Here is a 12,788-nt window from a genome sequence, read left to right as displayed (position 1 = left end):
GAGATAATTCCTGGGTCTAGAAGCTTATGATCTGGGGAAAGGAAGAATACGAACATGCAAATAACTAAAGAGAAAACAGAATTTCATATGTGCCATAAAAATAAAATATTTAATTCTGAGTACTCAAAGAGATATTTCAAATCCAGTTGAGAAAATCAGGAATGACCTTTTAAAAATAAGGTGGGCATTATTTGGTATGTAGGGTTCTTTTAGAAAATGAAATGCAAGGCATTATTTCAGTAAGGTTATGGAGATGAGGAATAGTAAGATCTTTGAATAATAATAGGTCCTATGTCCAAATTAAAGCATATTGAGAAATCAGATGTAAGGTAGTGAATGTAAGTCAGCATTAACAATGTTCAGTGCAGATCTAATACCACGGCATTATAGAAAAATAAAGATGGGTTCAAATCCCAGCTTAGCTAATTACTATGTAACATGGACAAAGAATCTACCATTACTTTTTTCTTCTAAAAACAGGGAATAGACTACAACTAACTCGCTGGGGAACTAAGGAATTAGCATGAGCAAACTGTTAGTTATTACTGTCAACTTTATGATTAACAATGGCATGAATTATTGTTAACAATATTCTGGTTTTGAGATGAAAGTTTAGTGAAATAACAGGTTTTATTTTTTTCTGTTCACTTTTGTCTATATAACTAATGTTAATTTTACTGTTCAAGGTTCAAAAAACAACAGCAGCTAATTCCTCTTTAAATTTATATGAGAAGCATTTATTAGAATAAAGATGACAGTTTTAACTCAATATCTGTCAAACCAAATCATTACTGTAATAACCTTATAAATACTTATAACCTAACTTTCATGTATACTTTGAGTAATATCCTCAAGAGTGAAAATTAATTTATTGACAATATTGTTTTTCCATTTATAATAAATGTACAGCTTTTTAAAGCCACATGCAATGGCAACATTCATCAGGGAGTAGCATGAGGCCTACAATCGCAAGTGGCAGTCTTTCAATTCATATAAGACTATATATTTATTCTACAAAAATATACTGAGTATACCGAATGGACCACGTGTTATGTTAAGTCCTGGAAGCTGAGAGATAAAGGCACTCTTTATCCCTGAAGATCTCGGAAAAAATAAACTGGAAGTAATGATAAAGGCTTTAATAGTAATATTAATGTGAGATGTGGATAGATATAAACAGCTACAATTAACTTCCCTAGGTTAGATAACAACTCATGTTTATTTGCACTGTATAACAAGGATGTACTTTTCAGATGAGATGACAATTATATTGAGCCTTATAAAAACTTTACTTCGACTTATAATAAGGAGCTAAAATATATGCAGATTATATTAGTAACTGCTCTCACCTCCTACCCTCTACCATTTTTTCCTGACCCAATGAAGGTAAATCAATGAGGCAAAATATGCTCTTATGTTTATGAAAGTCCCTGTTTGAAACTGAAATGCAATTGCAATGACCCTTTCTACAGAAATGCTGGTTACCTTTATTCAAGTTTAAGACAATCTTAAAAACAGTTGTACCACTGGCTCTGATTTCAACTTAACTATTAGGAATTATTTACTATGGGCAGTATTGATTAATGTGAGGAATTCAAAGCTGAGTCAACCACAGTCCATGGTTCACAGTATGATTTATAGGCATGTCCACAACAAGATAACTAGAAAGAACACAACATTCTACAATAAAGATAAAGATGTCCTGTGGTATATTTAGAGATAGAGGATGGTTTATTCCAAATGAGGATCCTGGAGAAATTTTCACCGAAGAGTAGACATTGAAACCGAATGAGTGGAGATAGGCTATGCACATAGCAAGAACGAGGGCAGAAATACTAAAATCTTGGGGCACCTGGGTGGCTCAGTCATTAAGTGTCCTACTTCGGCTCAGGTCATGGTCTCACAATTCATGGGTTCGAGCCCTGCATCGGGCTCTGTGCTGTCAGTGTGGACCTGGAGCCTGTTTCAGATTCTGTCTCCCTCTCTCTGTGCCCCTCCCCCCCCAAAATAAACATTAAAAAAATTTAAAAGAAACACTAAAATCTTACTAATAGAATTCTATCCAAAGAAAACTATAAATAGAAAGAATTTAGCAGTGCTATCTTATTTTACTCAGAATATACATTTTCACTAGATACAAATTTATAATTTTATAGGTAAAACAAAAGTATAAATACACAAAACACACAAGTGTGTGTGTGTGTGTATATATATATATATATATATACAATAATGTTTACAATAATAAGAGTGTTACCAAACAGATATGCCAAATGTGTAGCACTTAATTACATACTATCATAATAGCAAAAAAAATTATCTTCTAAGAATGCAGAAATAAGTTAAATACAGAGTAGGTATTAGATTTGAGTAACTTAATAAAGAAACACAGGCCATATTTGAAAATATTGCAAGTATTTGTTTCTGATCAACTAATTCACCTTGTATGCAAGACTAATAATGTTTCTTGTGGGTGTGATTTTAATTATAACCTTAAACTTCCAAGGTATTAAAAATATACTAGCTTCTAATATATCCATCATTATAGTTGGAGAACAATAGTGTTACAGACTACATGATACTCCTAATTCTAATTTACAGTACTATGTTTGACTAAAAGTTCAGATTTTTCTTTTCAGTCACCTCAAACAATGATGGGAAAATAATATTACTAAAAGCATTTCACTCATAACATGTTATGAAGCAGTCTACTGCATAATATACATGTAAGTTAAACAGTTAAAGCCAGCTGATATCATGTAAACAGGAAAAAATAGTTTAACTGGATATTTTTCATTGAATTCAACTTTGTTGACTATCTCACATGTGTAGGTGATGTAGACTTTTAATATATTTTTTCCACAAAAAAAGGCAAATTATTTTTTCCTCAAGTATTATACAGCCTATATTATTAGTTTTATTAAAATTAATGTTACCCCTTAGCCTGGAATCCACACAATTTGTAGTTAATTAAGAATGTCTAGAAATTTCGCATACAAATTGCCAAGTTTCCTAGAGAATATAGCCATAAAAAATAAGAAGAAAATTTGGTTTTTTCTATTTACTCAATAAATGATAAAGATTGAATAACAAAATATTTTCAGAACTCAAAAATCCATGTTAATAATTTCAATGTATAGACAATATCCTTGACTGCTTATTTTTGAGGCATTCTATAATATGGTTTAAAAGTGGAATCCAGTTGAATTCATGGTGTTTAAATGCCTAGTCACTGAAAGAACTACTGGTAATATTTTAAAATTTTTGGTTAAAGGAGATCAAAACGTCTTGGGTAAACATGGAGAATTTTAAAGAGATAAGAGGTCTCCTTGGAGTTGAAGACTACCTGTTCTCAACCATTTCTCCTTGAGATCCTAGGTATTTATAATCCCACTCTGGTGGGAGGATAATAGACCCACATAATTAAGAAAAAAAAATCCTCTGGGAGGAGAAAAAAGTGGAACAGGCAGGACTGCTACTGCATTGAGTAGAGAACAGGACGGTTATTTTGGGGTAGAGAGCTCACCTAATCCATTCAGTGGATAGACTTTACTCTGAAAATGTGACAGTGTGAGCAAAGCCAGGTCTTTTTGGTTTTGCTTTTTGTTTTTAATATTGGGATTTAAGTCAGTTGGGCACGGGGTTTCATTTGGCTCAACATCATCCCAAAGTGGGGGGGGGGGGTCTATATTATTTCACATCTTGAAACACTCCTGTAGTATGAGCAACATTTCACATTAGGGGTGGAAGAAATGCTCTGAGTGGGAAGCCTGCCCCAGGACTTCATCTTGCATTTGTGGTTGTAAGTTCCAACTGCTGCAGCAGGTATAGGACCTGACCAACAGTGTAGCAGCAAACATTTTTCTTAAGTGCTAATGGAATTCAGCTCTAGAACTTTACTACAGTGTGAGAAGTTCAATGACTCTTTGACAAAGAGGCTCATTCTAGAATAAGCAGCTTCTAGAAAAAACTGAGGAATCCTGAGTCCCTTTCTCAAGGGACCCATACAATTAAGACTCACATAGTTAATTATGATGTTCCTTTCTCATCATGGTCAGATAAAAAACAGCAGGGATATCTTTTGGGACACAACGAAGCACCACACATTTCTGGACTTATTAGGAGAAGAGATAAAAACAGGAAAATTGCACTGATCACTGCATTTTGAGACTCCTTGGGTGGGGGTGGAGGCATTTTCCTTACCCCAATTTGTTAACCAAAACATTCTAAACTACTAAAATATGGTTTTAGAGTTAGAACTAGTCACAGATGAAACACAATAGTCAGTCAAGTTAATGGTAGAAAAGCCACTGTAATTATGTACAGGAGCCCCACAAAGATATGAGACTCCAAAAAGACAGCAAGCAATTGAGCCTTATATACTATACCATCCTGAGCTAAGGAAAGGGAGAGGGGGTCTGGGCACTACAAAAGCTAAGAAGGCAGATCACAGGAAGATGAGACAAAGAAATATTTGGTAAAGAAAATTTTTCCTGCCACACAAGAAATATCACTATGAGTAGGGTAATAAAATAACCAAAGTCACAACAACAGAGAGCAAGTAACAATCTCCAGAAAAACACCTCCTGAAGGGCCAGGCCCTGGACAGTGTATGATCCTCCTTTAATATAGCAGTGCTCACAGGTACAAGCACACAGCGAGCTTTTAAAATGCATAAGGGACATAAAACTAGACAAAATGAAGAAACGGAAGAATTCTCCTAAAAAGAAATTCCAAGAAGTAGCGACAGCTAACGAATTGATCAAAACCGATTTAAGCAATATAACTGAACAAAAAATTAGAATAATAGTCATAAAGTTAATTGCTGGGCTTGAAAAAAAGCATAGAGGACAGCAGAGAATCTATTGCTACAGAGAACAAGGGACTAAAAATTAGTCATGATGATTAAAAAATGCTATAAATGATGCAAAATAAAATGGAGGCGACCACAGCACAGATTGAGAGGCAGAGGGAAGAATAGGTGAATTAGAAGATAAAATTATAGAAAAAGAGGAAGCTGAGAAAAAGAGAGATAAAAAAATCCAGGAGTACGAGGGGAGAATTAGAGAACTAAGTGATGCAATCACACAGAACAATATCCATATTATAGGATTTTCAGAAGAAGAAGAAGAGAGAGAAAGGGGCTGAAGGTGTACTTGAACAAATCATAGCTGAGAACTTCCCTGATCTAGGGAAGGAAACAGGCATTGAAATCCAAGAGGCACAGAGAACTCCCTACAGACGTAACCTGAATCAATCTTCTGCACGATATATCATAGTCAAACTGGCAAAATACAAGGATAAAGAGAGAATTCTGAAAGCAGCTAGGGATAAATGGGCCTTAACATACAAAGGGAGACACATAAGGGTAGTAGTACACCTATCTACTGAAACTTGACAGGCCAGAAAGGAATGGCAGGAAATCTTCAATATGATGAACAGGAAAAATATGCAGCCAAGAATCCTTTACACAGCAAGTCTATCATTCAGAATGGAAGGAAAAATAAAGGTTTTCCCAAACAAACAGAAACATAAGGAATTCATCACCACTAAACCAGCCCTACAAGAGATCCAAAGGGGGACTCTGTAAGTGAAATGTTGCAAGGACCACAAGTACCAGAGACATCACTACAGGCATGAAACCTACAGATAACATAATGACTCTGAACCCAGACCTTTCAATAATAACACTGAATGTAAATGAACTAAATGCTCCAATCAAAAGACATGGGGTATCAGAATGGATAAAAAAACAAGACCCTTCTATATGCTGTCTACAAGAGACTCATTTTAGACCTGAGGACACCTTCAGATTGAAAGTAAGGAGATGGAGAACTATCTATTATGCTACTGGAACTCAAAAGAAAGCTGGAGTAGCCATACTTATATCAGACAAACTAGACTTTAAATTAAATGCTGTAACAAGAGATGAAGAAGGGTATTATATAGTAATTACAGGGTCTATCCATCAGGAAGAGCTAACAATTATAAATGTCTATGCACTGAATTCGGTAGCACCCAAATATATAAAACAATTAATCACAAACATAAGCAACCTTATTGATAAGAATGTGGTAACTGCAGGGGACTTTAATACTCCACTTACAACAATGGATAGATCATCTAGACACAGGATCAATAAAGAAACAAGGCGCCTGAAAGATACATTGGATCAGATGGACTTGACAGATATATTTAGAACTCTGCATCCCAAAGCAACAGAATATACTTTCTTCTCGAGTGCACTGCAACATTCTCCAAGATAGATCACATACTGAGTCACAAAACAGCCCTTCATAAGTATACAAGAATGAGATCATACCATGCATACTTTCAGACCACAATGCTATGAAACTTGAAATCAACCACAGGAAAAAGTCTGGAAAACCTCCAAAAGCATGGAGGTTAAAGAACACCCTCCTAAAGAATGAATGGGTCAACCAGACAATTAGAGAAGAAATTAAGAAATACATGGAAACAAATGAAAATGAAAATACAACAATCCAAATGCTTTGGGATGCAGCAAAGGCAGTCCTGAGAGGAAAATACATTGCAATCCAGGCCTATCTCAAGAAACAAGAAAAATCCCAAATACAAAATATAACAGCACACTTAAAGGAAATAGAAGCAGAACAGCAAAGACACCCCAAACCCAGCAGAAGAAGAGAAATAATAAAGATCAGAGCAGAAATAAACAATATAGAATCTAAAACAAACTGTAGAGCAGATCAATGAAACCAAGAGTTGTTTTTTTGAAAAAATAAACAAAATTGACAAACCTCTAGCCAGGCTTCTCAAAAAGAAAAGGGAGATGACCCAAATAGATAAAATCATGAATGAAAATGGAATTATTACAACCAATCCCTCAGAAATACAAGCAATTATCAGGGAACACTACAAAAAATTATATGGCAACACACTGGACAACCTGGAAGAAATGGACAAATTCCTAAATACCCACACACTTCCAAAACTCAAATGGGAAAAAATAGAAAATTTGATCACACCCATAACTAGCGAAGAAATTGAATCAGTTACCAAAATCTTCCAACAAATAAGAGTCCAGGAGCAGATGGCTTCCCTGGGGAATTCTACCAGACATTTAAAGCAGAGATAATACCTATCCTTCTCAAGCTGTTACAAAAAATAGGGAAGGAAAACTTCAAGACTCATTCTATGAAGCCAGCATTACTTTGATTCCTAAATCAGACAGAGACCCAGCAAAAAAGAGAACTACAGGCCAATATCCCCGATGAATATGGATGCAAAAATTCAAATCAAATCAAACAACAACAAATCAAATTCAACAGCTTATAAAAAGAATTATTCACCATGATCAAGTGGGATTCATTCCTGGGATGCAGGGCTGGTTCAACATTCGCAAATCAATCAACGTGATACATCACATTAATAAAATAAAAGATAAGAACCATATGATCCTGTCAATCAATGCAGAAAATGCATTTGACAAAATACCGCATCCTTTCTTAATAAAATCCCTTGAGAAAGTTGGGATAGAAGGAACATATTTAAACACCATAAAAGTCATTTATGAAAAGCTCACAGCCAATATCATCCTCAATGGGGAAAAACTGAGAGCTTTCCCCCTGAGATCAGGAACACAACAGGGATGTCCACTCTCACCACTGTTGTTTAATATAGTGTTGGAAGTTCTGGTATTACCCATCAGACAACAAAGGGAAATCAAAGGCATCAAAATTGGCAGAGATGAAGTCAAGCTTTCACTTTTTGCAGATGACATGATATTATACATGGAAAACCCAACAGACTCCACCAAAAGTCTGCTACAACTGAAACATGAATTCAGCAAAGTCGCAGGATACAAAATCAATGTACAGAAATCAGTTGCATTCTTATACACTAATAATGAAGCAACCCAAAGACAAATAAAGGACTTATACCATTCACAATTGCACCAAGAATCATAAAATACCTAGGAATCAACCTAACCAAAGATGTAAAAGATCTGTATGCTGAAAACTATAGAAAGCTTATGAAGGAAATAGAAGCAGATACAAAGAAATGGAAAAACATTCCATGCTCGTGGACTGGAAGAATATTGTTAAAATGTCAATACTACCCAAAGCTATCTACACATTCAATGCAATCCAAATCAAAATTGCACCAGCATTCTTCTTGAAGCTAAAACAAGCAATCCTAAAATTTGAATGGAACCACAAAAGGCCCCGAATAGCCAAAGTAATATTGAAGAAGAAGACCAAAGCAGGAGGCATCACAATCCCAGACTTTAGCTTCTACTACAAAGCTGTAATCATCGAGACAGTATGGTATTGGCACATAAACAGACACATAGACCAATGGAATAGAATAGAGACTCCAGAATTGGACCCACAAAAGTATGGCCAACTAATCTTTGACAAAACAGGAAAGAATATCCAATGAAAAAAGTCTCTTAAACAAATGGTGCTGGGAGAACTGGACAGCAACATGCAAAAGAATGAATCTACAGCATTTTCTTACACCATTCACAAAAACAAACTCAAAATGGATGAAGGACCTGAATGTGAGACAGGAAACCATAAAAACCCTAGAGGAGAAAGCAGGAAAAACCTCTCTGACCTCAGCCGCAGCAATTTCTTACTTGACACATCTCCAAAGGCAAAAGAATTAAAAGCAAAAATGAACCATTGGGACCTCAACAAGATAAAAGCTTCTGCACTGCAAAGGGAACAATCAACAAAACTAAAAGGCAACCAATGGAATGGGAAAAGATATTTGCAAATGACATATTTCACAAAGGGCTAGTATCCCAAATCTATAAAGAACTCATCAAACTCCATACCAAAAAAACAGAAATCCAGTGAAGAAATGGACAGAAGACATGAATAAACACTTCTCTAAAGAAGACATCCGGATGGCCAACAGGCACATGAAAAGATGCTCAACGTCGCTCCTCATCAGGGAAATACAAATCAAAACCACACTGAGATACTACCTCACGCCAGTCAGAGTGGCTAAAATGAACAAATCAGGGGCCTATAGATGCTGGAGAGAATTTGGAGAAAGGAGAACCTTCTTGCACTGTTGGTGGGAATGCAAACTGGTGCAGCTGCTCTGGAAGACAGTGTGGAGGCTCCTGAAAAAATTAAAAATAGATCTACCCTATGACCCAGCAATAGCACTGTTAGGAATTTACCCAAGGGATACAGGAGTGCTGATGCATAGGGGCACTTGTACCCCAATGTTTATAGCAGCACTTTCAACAATAGCCAAATATGGAAAGAGCCTAAATGTCCATCAACTGACAAACGGATAAAGAAGATATGGTTTATACATACAATGGAATACTACTTGGCAATGAGAAAGAAAGAAATCTGGCGATTTGTAGCAATGTGGATGGAACCGGAGAGTATTATGCTAAGTGAAATAAATCAGGCAGAGAAAGACAGATATCACAGGTTTTCACTCATATGTGGATCCTGAGAAACTTAACAGAAGTACATGGCGGTGGGGGTGGGGGGGGAAGTTACAGAGAGGGAAGGAGGCAAACCATAACAGACTTTTTAAATACTGAGAACAAACTGAGGGCTGATGGGAGGTGGGGGAGAGGGGAAAGTGGGTCATGGGCATTGAGGAGGGCACCTGTTGGCATGAGCACTGAGTGTTGTATGGAAACCAATTTGACAATAAATTATTTTTAATATAAAAAATAAAAGAAAAAATATGGTTTTAATCTTATAGGCTATATTGTGTTTTCACTATTGTTAATAACAAAATCATCCCACTTTTTTCTTTTCTTTTTTGCTGTCATACTCTCATGGGTACCAGTTGATTAATGACTAACTGGGGAATGGAAATGTTTCTAAAGATAGACATGCAAACAATATGCTTACTTCTAAGGATCAGAAACACATTAACAGAAGCAACTGTTATATAAATATCATTATTTGTACTCATTATAATTGGAGAGGAAAAAGTGAATGCTTCCAAAATTTTTTATAATGTACTTAAAACCAAAGTAAGCATTAAAATAAAAGTTAACAATTTTCATAATGTAGAACAAGATACCAACAAACCATTTCTTCTAAGTATATTTTTTGTGGTTCAGACAAAAACAATAACATTTTTGTTGTTGTAGTTATTGTTTTTGTTATTAACTTATTTTATCTCTTTGGGCAAAAATATTTATGCACAACAGCAATCAGTTTTTCAGTGATGTGGACTGTTAGGAGTCACTAGGATAATCAGATAACCATTGTGGTTGCTGCCTTAGATATTTTTGAGGAAAGCAAATTTGATTTTTTCTCTGCATAAAGAATGACATTTGATGCACAGTATTTCCATTGTAGCCACTCCATAAAAGCAGGATAGATCACCCTAATCAAACTTTAGTTCAATGTTAGCATGCCACCAGATGCCATGTATTCACACAAATAAGGTGAAATAGGGTAAAAATAGTATTCATGACATAAGTCTTTCTGGTAAAAGCAGTGTAGCATCCAAGGGTGGTCCCAAAATGACTTTGGAGAATGGGGAAAGGAAATGGGGTCCTCTTTTATGGTGGTTAGGGTGGGCTTGGCTCGATGTTTCTCACAAACCTTGCATGGCTTGCATGATTTCAATTCACCATTGGTGCCAAAGGAGAAATCATCCAGGCTACCTCATACAATTAACCAGATGTGGAGAAGGTGAACAGGAGTGGTAGGGCTTGAAAGCTGTCAGTCATAAAATATCACAAAAGGAGCTGGATTCTTTATTATAATTCACCTCAATGCTTGATGACTAACATGTGCTAAGTTTCATTTAATTGAATTTTAACCTGTTTAACACAGGTATTGTCCTATGAGATATGTATCCTAGTGCTGACAGGGAGGTAAAAGTTCCAATATACGTATTGTTTAAGAACTTAACAACACATATTTTAAGAAGTAAAAGGAGTGCCCTGTTCACCGTCAATAATGTCTAAACTCAGGTGTTGATGAGGCCTTGCATCGTGATTTCAGTATGGGTAAAGACACGTGTGACTTTGAATTTTATTGTGCATATCTGTGAGTACAGTGTTTCCAAGAATTATATTTCCTAAAGACAGCAACATTGGATAAAGAATTGTTATTGCTGCCACTGACTGGACCAGATGGCCAGACCATTGACAATGGCCAAAGAATCTATAAAAACATACAGATGGGGCCAATCTAGTGCTAAGATAACTGTCTGAAAATCAGTCAATGGTGCTAGCCTTTGGGTTCCATCACTGGTTAGAGATATTCTTATTAAGGGATGAAAATTAGCAGCTCCAGCAAGCTCGATCATGTATGAGAATGTTGCTGCCATACGTAAAGTATAAAATTGCCTTTGCTATACTCTTCATCCGTTTAATCTCAACAGGCTGCCCAGGTAAAGGGGTGGGAGAAAGACTGACTTCCCATGGCATCATGTATGTGACAATGGACTAGAGACAAGAAGGTCATTCCTCTGCATCCAGAATATGTCAGAAGACCCAGATTTAGTTCTTCCTTGTAGGTATATTTTTCATTTCATGAGGAAGACTTTGGTGGCTGAACCAAGCATACATGGTGCTGCTTTCATGACCTAAGGCCTAATGAGCAGCTAGCTATAAGCATAGAACCTAGGTAAGCTCAGTATGCAGCCAACAACAGATGCTCTAAAGGTATGTACTTCAGACATCCATGGGAACTTTATATTCCAGAAGTCCTAAGGACATTTGTTGCCATCAGGGTCAATCCAGAATAGGCATTAGAGGATATTGCTAAAGCTTCTACAGTGAAGGAGGGCCCGGCAGACATTATGGGGAATGCCTATTGTATGGCAATTTGGATGGATTCTAGAGCCTTTAATAGTAAGATACCTCATTCAAAATGGGCTATTTATAAGTAACAGCCTAAATGGATTTACGTAAAACTTATAAAATAAGAAGGCCTGAAAGATGTTTGGCTTGAGTTAACATTGCTATACTGAGTAGATAAATATTGTTTTGTTTCTTGACAGTGTCAGTGATGAAGCAACACTTGACTGATCAATAATTTTTAGGAATTTAAACAAGATGGTCGGGCTTTGTACTATGGGTGGGTCAACAGTATGTGTTTTGGTAAAACTCCTTTGTGATTTTTTGTATGCCCTGAATGAATTTGCCAAATGAATCCATGGAGAATGATGTCACTGATGTGATGTCATACCTGTGCTCCTGGAGAAATCTGAATAGCGTTCAGTTCTTCCCTATAAAGATTGTATGAGATGGCAGGGCATTGAGGTACTCCATGGGTAAGCAGGTAAGGGTGCGTTGTGTTTCTCTGAACTTAAAGGCAACCTGCAGCTAATAGACTATTGAAATAGGCAGGGAACAGAAAATATTAGCCAAATCCATAACTGCAAAGTGTTCACCAGTTTCGGATTGGATGGAGTCAGTATATTCAATAATATTGGACATGAGTATCTTAATGGGGGAAACCACATTATAAAAGTGGCTATAATCCATAATGAGTCTCCATTCATTCATTCCAAGTTTGAGATCAGGTAAAATGATGCTGTAAATTGAAGAAATGGTCGGGAAAACCATCCCTTGTCAAAATTTTGTATAATGGTTTTCAATCCTTAAAGGCCTGTTTTAATTTATATTGAACCATATTAACTATTTTAACTGGGTTGGGAGTGGCAAATGGAGGTCCATGGCAGATCTCATTTTGTCAAGCTCATTAATTAGTAACAGCTTAACTATTTAAATGTACCATTCTTTGGGTCAGAATGGTCATGCACTACCCCATGACGGGTCATTGTAGGGTAATAGGTGC

This window comes from Panthera onca, chromosome B4, assembly GCF_046562875.1.
Source record: "Panthera onca isolate mPanOnc1 chromosome B4, mPanOnc1 haplotype 2, whole genome shotgun sequence".
Lineage (NCBI taxonomy): Eukaryota > Metazoa > Chordata > Mammalia > Carnivora > Felidae > Panthera > Panthera onca.
Note: the sequence above shows the minus strand (reverse complement) of the source record.